The following is a 10,082-nucleotide window of genomic DNA, read 5'->3' as shown; positions in this document are numbered from 1 at the left end:
CCCTCATCAAAGATAATGAGAGCTTTTATCTTTTTTCATTCTGGCTGTTTCTGTATGTATAATGATCACATGTCAAACTGAGAGATCTGTAGATGATAATGATCAAAAGCAAGACAAGACTGGTATATTCTCGGTTTTTCAAAGTTGTACATATCTGCTAAATAATCCTTCTTCGAGCACTTATATTGTCTTATCTGTATATTTAGCGATTGTCTCTTGTTCCTCTTCCAAATCTTCCTTGGTAACATCTATATTTTGAAATTTTTTGAATTTATTTCATTTTCGTTTCTCTGATGATGAGGTTTAGTTAAAACCTCGAAACTTTAGAAGAATAATCAACGCTGAACAACAATCAAAAGCAATTTTTCATTTCTAAATGACGCTTTGACTTGAAATATTTCTTATGTAATATTTAAAAACTCAGCATACCATGGAATCTGAAACGTGACATCCAGGGCGATACATTCGAATAAAAGAAATAAAATTTACTGGGATCCACAGCCAAATTCGAAGCATTCCCAAATAAGTTACTGATCAGAGAAAATAGAACTTGATGAGTTTTTCAGTGGCTTCTGTTCAATTTGCGTTCAGCTGAAATTGTTTTCATATATAATGGATGAATGATGAAGCTTATGATGAACCCGCAACCCTGAACAAGTATATTACAAAAACAACTTCTCATTAACACAATTTCTGATCTGATCTGTTGCTGTTAATTCAAAAGAAAATATTGTAACTTTCAAAGAATCCAGGCTGGTATTAATGACTCGTTATCCCTCTTCAAAGCATATCACTTTTAGACAACTATCTCATAACTTCTCTTGATCAAATTTGGATTTATTTGATAGAAGGTCATATTTTCATTTTTAGCTTTGATTAATAGTTCCAGGAGATGAGATTTTAATATTCTCCAAGTCACTTCTATTGGAAAACATGCCTATGTTATAATTCAGGAGGCAGATACTGAACTTACTATTTACACATCTGAGCTAAAACTCTGTCTCAAGACTATTCATACATAAAAACTCTCAAAACTCAACAATTTGAACCATAACAGAAGCCTCTGAAAATCATGTGGACATGTTATATGGACACATTGTATGATCCATCAGTAAAACATTTCATGTCTAATCCTTTATAGCATGCACAGTTGTCAACCACACCCCAAAGAACATGTACGATGTTTTCTTTTTCATTTTCTATTTTCTAGAATCGGTTAAAGTCTCACCTACGCAAGGCTCTATAAATATATGTTCATAAAGTTCTCAAGGGTTTTACTTAGTACAACATTATATGCAAGGTGTAGGAGTAAGAATAATATACTACTCCAAAAGCACCTTACCATCCATATTCATTTAAATGCAGTAATGATTTCTAATTAGGATTTAGTGAAAAATTGATCATTCAATTTAAGTCTATCTTACTTCGTTCCTCAAGCAATGTATATTTATTGATAAGCACGTTTGATATTGTAAACCGTGGGCTGTACAGTTGCGTCTTAAAGTGGAAATATAATACGCACAACTTGGCAAAACACCTTTTGATATGAAAGACATAAAAACTTACAGCAACGCTTTCCCAGCGTGGTCGTTCTATAAATGAATTACGAGCTGAGAAGCGGACTACGCCTAAATTCTATCTGTAAAGTTATTATTACTCGTAAATAATACAGACCCCTAAGGAAAGATGTTGAATACTTTCAAGTTATAATTACATTTTTAAATCAGATTTCGAGGCATGCATTAAAAACACCACCCGCAAAGCTTCATTTATGCCAATCCAGAATGTCCTCGCATAAGTGAAACCTGAACAGTAAAACAAGTCCTTCTAAACTTAGAATGGCTCATGTGCAACTACATCGAACTATTTGTGCCCATGTTCCCGCTCATATTCAGTGACAGGGTATAGATTCATATTTCATGCATAATTAATGGGCTTCTCTATCATCGTCTGCCAACACGCGCTCTGCACGTGTTTATTTTTCCCAGACCCAGCCAAGCAGGTATTAAATCTTGGCGTGCGCTGAATTTCAATGAGCTTCTAGCCCCAATCGATAAAATGCATTATTTATGGGAAAAAATGAGGCGGCTGGAACGAATGGGAATATTGTTATCGGCGATCAAACACTCTCTGGTGTTCAACATCCTCTTACTCCTGCTGTCAATGCGTAATTTTTCAACTTATCTATAACAGTTTTACGACGCTGATAAGAATAAGGAAGACATGGCTTTATAAATTTCTATTGTATTCCATCATCATTGGACACGTCGTAATCACAGGTGGAATGATATTACAGGAAATTGGAAAAACTGACACTACAATGGTTTCCACGGTAACTGAAATAATGCCCGAATTTAAACAGACTAATGAGTTCTTTTTTGATAATGTTTGCATGCGAGTCTTTCAATGGCATAACGGACGGGAGGATATTGCGCGTGTGCACATTAGGTCTCGTTAATTTGAGCAATTGACGACCTTCTCGCTTTCAGCAATTGACAGTCAGATCGATAAACACTGGACGCGCTCTGCTGATCAGACAATGAATGTGTCTTACCATAACTAATTTCATGCCACAGTCTTATCATCCATAAGACTGAATCTAGTATTAGTTTAATCAAAGCTGATGAAATTTTTTTTTCTAAAAGCACTATGCAATATCTGCTTCTATCCAGAGAAAAAATTCGATCGAAGCATGTGTTTCGCTCACTTGAAAGAGTGTGACCAAAAGTGTGCCGTTAGTACTCTCTGTCCTGATGAGGACAGCACATTTCCACGCTGTTTGTACAACCTCGATTTCAAGAGCAGAATAGGCAATATTAAAATAGGATCTCCAGTGAAGTGGAGCAATGGAGAGTCATCAAATCGTGGCAATTCACAAGAAACAAGAGGCCAAGCGAAACAGTAAGGCATAATTAAACTGATCATCAACACATTAGTTATTTCAACGAGTCTGACATAAGCATGAGGAAATAACAGCACAGTTTTTAAAACATCGAAAAATACTTCAACGTGTCAACAAAATTCAGTCATTATTCTATTTAAACAAGTTCACTAATGGGTGTTTATGCATTTACATCTGACATGAGTCTAATTACCGAAATAATCGATAGAAATTGAGATACATTCTCTCCGATAACTTGCGTTGTAGGGGCATCAAAACTGTTTCTAATATTTCCTTTTCAGACTTTCTTTTTTTTCTACATGGCTGCTTTCCTCTCTACATGGCCGCAAAGGAAGTTTGAATTCAACTTTACATCAACAACTCATGACGAAATAACTAGAAACCCTGTTGTAACTTTCAGTATGGGACAAACCCAGTTACAAATGTATATATTCATATAGATATACATATACATATACATGATTGAAGTTAAGCAGATATCCAGGCTCTCATAACTATTTTCAAGTAGGAATTCAGAACACCCTGACAAAACAATATAAGAGAGCTCATCGTCCAACTGAACAGAATGGAATGATATTTCACCATAAGTTGACCGGAATTGAGTCCAGTTTTAGGAATGGTATAAAGTGGTAAAGTAGTCTAATTTCCCTATTTTTAAATCGTTTGAAAAAAAACTGTGAAAACATGAATATTCTTAATAGAGTATTTTGAAAACAGCATTAAGAATAGGCCTCAATGAAGAGGAGCACAAAAATCTATCTATCTACTTCTAATGGTAAAACAGAAAGGATATTCCACAAAAGAGGATATAAAGACTTTCTACAAACAAAAAAGTTTGTTCATTTTTGAAAATTGTCAGATTATTTCATAATTTAAACTTGCTGAATTTTCCACATTTTCATAAATCTAACTAACCCCTGTGAAATGAAGAATTTAAAAATGGTTCTCCAATAAAATCTTTGTGAAAAAATTTAGGTGGGCTTCTAGGATATTTAGTAACGTCGGTGGCATCTGTGCAATCCCTTTGATCATTTTTGTTGCTACCCTGGTTCAAATATTAAGAGAATTGTATCAGAAAAGGGGAAGGGCCAAATCCTCAGAGTTGGCCGGTAGTCTAATGTATAGCTAGATACCAAGGACACCTTCATAATACGTTAACTGAATATTGTTGTAAGATCGAATTGAAATGACTGGACAAGTCGTCATCTATATGAAAAAAAAAAAGATTTCCGACGATAATATACATCCAGGAAATCAATATTTCTGAGACACTCTTGACATGCTTCGTGCCGCGTGAGTTATCAGCATGAAGCCAACACTTATCTTTAGTGAATCGATAATAGGTACCGATTACAAAATGTGCTCAATGCATTAAGACCATTCGTTCAGCGTCTGCTAATTAAATATGCACTGTTGTTTAATCACAGTAGGAGACAATCTGATAGAATTCGGGTTGCCCCATCGATCATGTCTTTTACTTCCAACGAAGGCCTGCCAGAAAAATCTTTATGGAAATACGAGACTGCGGCAATTGTGAACAATGTCACCGCTCAGGCAGAAATAATACAGCTGCAAACTCCTGAGTGCAGTGACTAATCATGAAGTTAGCTCTAAAGCATTATAAAATCTATAAAATATATTGTTTTCTGAAAGAGAGACAAAATCAATTTGGTTTAAAATCCAGTGACGAACGGGTACTATTGAAATTATCAATGAGCCATAAATTAATTAATTGGCTAGTTATAATTCGATAGCCCAATTAGCAATTGTTATTCAAAAAGACAGCCAGAAATTTTGAAAAGTAACTCCAAAAATTTTAAGTGAACCACGAGTTTGTCCAGGTGATGGTAACCAAATCATGTAATAGAAAACGCAGTCAGTTGAATTATAAAAACGATTAATAAGCAATTGAGGCACAAGTATGTATTGTTTTATATTTAAACAGCATCCTGATAATTACATTGCGCACTCAAAAGTGATGATTGCCACCTATTCAATCTTTATATTAACTGATATTGCTGATGTTAGGAAAACTTAGGTTCACTCGCATTACATGATCGTATACCATAAACACCTGTCATAATGAAAACATACAGTCAAATAAAAAACATGCAAAACCATCATATAAAGCAAGTAGGTCTAGTACCGCCAAACCAAAAATGCCTGATCAGCAATTTTCAAAAGCACAACACTCAGTTATCTTGTATAGCATAATCAGATATATCAAAAAGCTTCGTACAACAGAATGGACGAGTAGATATTAAAAACATATGTCACAAATTGTGAATTACATTCAGAAAAAGTTATGGAATAATGGAATAAGCATAACTCAATTAGCAAGCCAAAGTGAAATACACAATTAACTCAATAGAAAATAAACAGATGGAAAGATTGATAAATTATTCTGCTATAGGAAAATATACAAAAAAAAACTCTCACACATTGTGATCACTGACAGGTTTCATTTATTGGAAAGGCTTTGAAACAGCTTGTCAATGATTTTTTTTTTAAATTGTTAACGCATTTAGGTGCCCATGGAATGAATCAGTCTTCATTGTTTGTTCAAAAACATTAGAAAATATGGAAGAGAGCGCCAATGTTTGCATAATCAATTATACAATTGAATAATTGTACAAATAAAAATTCCCAGAAATAACTGATGCCTATCAAAAAACATGTACATCGTGCCTAGCCTTGGAAAATCGATTTCCACAGACTTAATGTAGGAATTCAACTAGAAGCTCGTTGGGCAAATCAAATAAGTTTGACTCTAAAGCGTTTTAGAATCTGTGATTGAACCAGGGAGGTGATTGAACTGAAGTCCTAAGGCCAGGCTTACCACAGCCATGGCAACACAAGCGAAGTGCAAAGAATGACAGGTGGCTGACTGGTGCGCGGAGTGTGCCTTTCTGCTATTGAATATCTGATTTGGGCTGTCATAAAACTCATCCATAGAAATGTTAATAGGTCTTATTCATACTAATTAAATACAATCAGTCAATAATTATCCCTCATTTTTATCAAGACTCTTCCTATTCGAGCATCAACATGGCATGCCGTTTTTAACTACTTTGTAAGTACATGTTGATCGAACTTTTAAAAAGAGTATCAAGGCCGGTGAAGGACACATGTTTCGTATATAAAAATTTGAATGGCATCGAACTGTATTGAATTACATGTACTTTTACCTGCCACTTATTAACCAGCTGCTTTGTTTTAGCATGAGCTTCCATTCTTATGATGAAATAGATATTTGAAGTGCATTCGATTTTTCAAAATTAATAGGGTTTCATTTCATTTATCGTAAACGTAGCTTAAAACTACTACAAGAATGTCTGAATGAATTTCATGACTGACCCTTATCCACAATTCAAATCTAAGGAATTTGCTCTTCAATGAAATGCCCAAGAAAAATTATGTAACAGTTCGTCATTAATGTGAGATGTTATAATCCTTCAAGTCACATACAGATTCTAAAATCATTCTGTATTGAATTAGTGTGGATGATTTCTATTATTAGCAGCTGGCGTGTGGTCCAAGTGATGCCTGTCAAATCTATTCAATAGGCCACAGAAATTTTAAGAGATTGCTCAAGAGAGAATGTGGAAATTGGAGCAATTATACACCTGGAGGGTGTATTTACTGGAAACATAAGCATGGCTCACATGTTAGCTCAATAGAAGTGACATAAGAGAACTGTGCCTATTACAAATACAATCAAAGGACTGGATTTACAAATATATAACTTCTACGCAATACTACAGTAGCAAGGCAATAACGAAAAACTCATTAAAAAGACAAGTTCTTAAAAGTTCAATTGTAAATCAATCTCTATACTTACAAATATAGAGTAACATATGACTTATAACAAGAAATCATTATTCAGTAAGTTCTGTATTTCAATAACCCTGTTTATATGCAATAGTCCTTTCAAGCGTCTCATTAGCAATAACTGTGTGGCACTAAGTTCGTTTGCAATTGGTGCAAAATTGAGTAGCCAAAAATATCAATAGGTAACAGCAAAAATTCATAGTCTTTATGAATTTTTGGTAACAGGCAAATCACACTGGAAAAGCCATTGACCCACTGGGTGAATTTGACGCAATGCCAATGTGCAGTGCATTTACAATCAAAAGTGCATCCCCTCAGTTACAGATAAGACTTCCGTGTAATTTTTTAGACAGTTACTGAATAACTGGCAAAAGTTTAATGACACGTTTAATAATCATGCTAAATGATCAAATTCCAAATATATTAGTTCTAATACTACAGGGATGGGAAAAACAAATATAGGTTGCACGCTTTAGAGATTGGTCAACTATTATCAAAAGTAGGAGGAAGGAAATCATGCCAGATGTTGTTTAATTGTGCAATACTGTTGTTTAATTCATGAATGGATTGAAAAGCGAAGTGAATGGTATAGTTTATTCACCTGGCTATTCTAGTCATCAGTTTCCTCCCCGCTGTAGATATTCGCATGTGTGTCTAATGCCACCTGTCAGGGCACTATACACCTGTTAAATTTATTCAATAACCAGCAGTGTAATAATCCTCATCATCATCATCCATAACAGATTAAAATAATACATGTCATTAGTTCAGATTAATCAGTGCTGATACTGATAGTGCAATGGATCATACATTTTTATAGTTCAATGGTTAGTTTCAGATTACATGAATAATCCAGCAGGTTATACTGATTAAACTGTTCAATTTGCATGCTGATATTTTTTTTCAAAATCTGGTAACAATCATAACTTTTACACGATATTTAACTGTTTTACTGGTCTAGAAAAGAACATAGATTTAAGGTATCGTAATGGGGACAGCCTATATTTCATCCAATTTTACATTCAGACTTTTGTTTGTCGTAGAGCTTGGGACGTAATGACTTTTTATGACTTCCATGAGCTAGTGCTACTTAAGTCAGAAAAACTGGATTATAACCTAGGTGATTATATGACTTGTAACATGACGACTTATGTGTTTGACTGTATCATTATCATCTAATACAAATCTGTGAAATTTCTTTTTTTGCTAATTACTTTCATTTTAACAGAAAATCTGGATTATTTTCCCACACTCTAATGTAGCGTTCACAATATTAAGTGTAAGCAACCATGTAATACCCAAGGTTTAAGATTGTCAGTCACTTAAATTTCCAATTGAGCCCATTGCCCAAATACATGTTAGTGAGCTACATTGCATGCCCAATTAATTCTCCAAGTTGAAAAAGGCAAATATATAATACAGGGAATGTACGATTTATGACATTCCCAGGATCATTATATATACATTGCTATTCTGCACTATCCTAACGATTAATTTGAATGCCTACAGAATCCACATGTTCTTATGCTATGAATGTATGAATTCTGAAAATATTTGTCCCAAAAACAGCATAGCCACATCTTGAGAATGCTAGCAGTTACCGGTAGTTGGTTTATGATGAAGAAAAGGGCACCGAGTGCTGGAATTATCTGATTATCTACTATGTACTAAAACTCCATGAGCACTTAGGATATAAAACTTAATGAGAGAGAAAATGTGTATATAGCTCTTAACTGGCCAGCAAGGGTTGATAGGCGAAATCCCTGCCATGAAGGTTCCCTGAGGGAGAGAAGGTCGTATCAAGTCAGATCCGGTTTTACGACAAATCATTATCATAGACACTCTCTGAACTATGACCAGCATTTGACCCACGTAGAATGTACATTGACAAAGTGCCACCCAGTGCAGTGCTGCAAAACCCACTCATGGATAAAACTCTGTCAGAGCGATTTCATAGTTACCAAGAAATAAAGATGCCATGAAATAGTGGATTATGAATACGAAACATATCTGATGTCGAGCTACAATCTCACAGGTTCAATTTGTTTATGGTTGCGACAAGTACAGGAAAAGATAACCTTAGGGATTCGAGTAAGCAGAATCTGTCATTTATTGATCCCTTATCAAAAGCCTTGATATCGGTAAACACTTTAGTACTAACATATACTTCCTTTTTCCACCCACCAGTTTTAATAGATTTCTTAGATCGGAATGAATATCAAGACACCTACTCTATTTAATTCATGGTAATAAAGGCCCTGTACTACAAGTTCCTGCATTATAAATTGAATAGTTTTCTAAGAAATGTGACATATCTATCGCTGAATTCCTTATTCATCTTTCCATAGGCCCTATTTTATACAGAAATACTACCTTAAACCACATCCTTGTGAATTCGACAGTTGTTTCAACCATAAACGAACAGAAATGAAGAAAATAAATTTAAAGTGTTCCCCATGGTTCCTTCCATAAACTGGGCCCACCATCATTAGCTTGAGGATCATATAAAACTTTAAACAATAAAATTATTCATTCTATTAGGAATATTTCAATATCATTTGGTGGAAGTAACAAGAAAACATGACCTCCAATGAAAGCTATGCGCTTTGCGTTTTTCACAGTTTATTCCAGATGCACTCTAAGCATTTTATAATTCTAAAAAGCCTGATCAATTAACTTCATGCAGTTTGTTCCCATTTTATGTGGAAATAAGAACACACTTCATGTCACAGATGTTTGGATATGATAATTATCAGGCAATCATGTACATATATTGCGAAATCCTAAATCAATTGAACACCCACTGACAACATGCGCAAAAACATATGCTGGACTAGAATATAAAAAATTTTCCATTAACTAAAATTTATCTTAACTGAATGGCAGCATTATGCGGTTAGTACTATATCAAAAACTGCGCACAAGAATATAAACAAGAGTCTACATGAATATATATGTATTTGTTTGTGATACATTTTTCATTGACAAGTCCATGTATCATACAGGTGTGTCTATTTACAAAAATCATAAAATAACAGCTGCATTTAAAATTCTTTTTTTGTATATATATATCCAAACTCCATCCAAGCTAAACAGAATTTTCAGTAGAGAAAATGTAATTGATCGCGAGTATTGTTTTCCGTGATAATCAAGAGAAAAAGATCGATTACTATAGACAGTGCATCGAGTAATGACATCGAGGAAATCAAGATTGATTTATCAAATATCACCGGCTATTCTGATAGATGGATAAACCTGTTGTGTAAAGATAGCGGCGTTTATAATGCATCGTGTCACGCAAGTTACAGGAAGTTAAACAGAACTGAGCCCACAAACCCCCGCTGCGCGC

At 34.5% G+C, this 10,082-nt stretch overlaps 1 long non-coding RNA gene across 2 annotated transcripts in view; it reads right to left on the bottom strand.

The window, feature by feature from the left end:
* Positions 1 to 10,082, bottom strand: part of LOC141900025 (uncharacterized) — a 48,368-nt gene that overhangs the window by 34,384 nt on the left and 3,902 nt on the right. The window lies entirely within an intron of this gene.

The sequence above is a fragment of the Tubulanus polymorphus genome, chromosome 2, assembly GCF_964204645.1.
Source record: "Tubulanus polymorphus chromosome 2, tnTubPoly1.2, whole genome shotgun sequence".
Lineage (NCBI taxonomy): Eukaryota > Metazoa > Nemertea > Palaeonemertea > Tubulaniformes > Tubulanidae > Tubulanus > Tubulanus polymorphus.
Note: the sequence above shows the minus strand (reverse complement) of the source record. Positions and strands in the feature narration are given on the sequence as shown.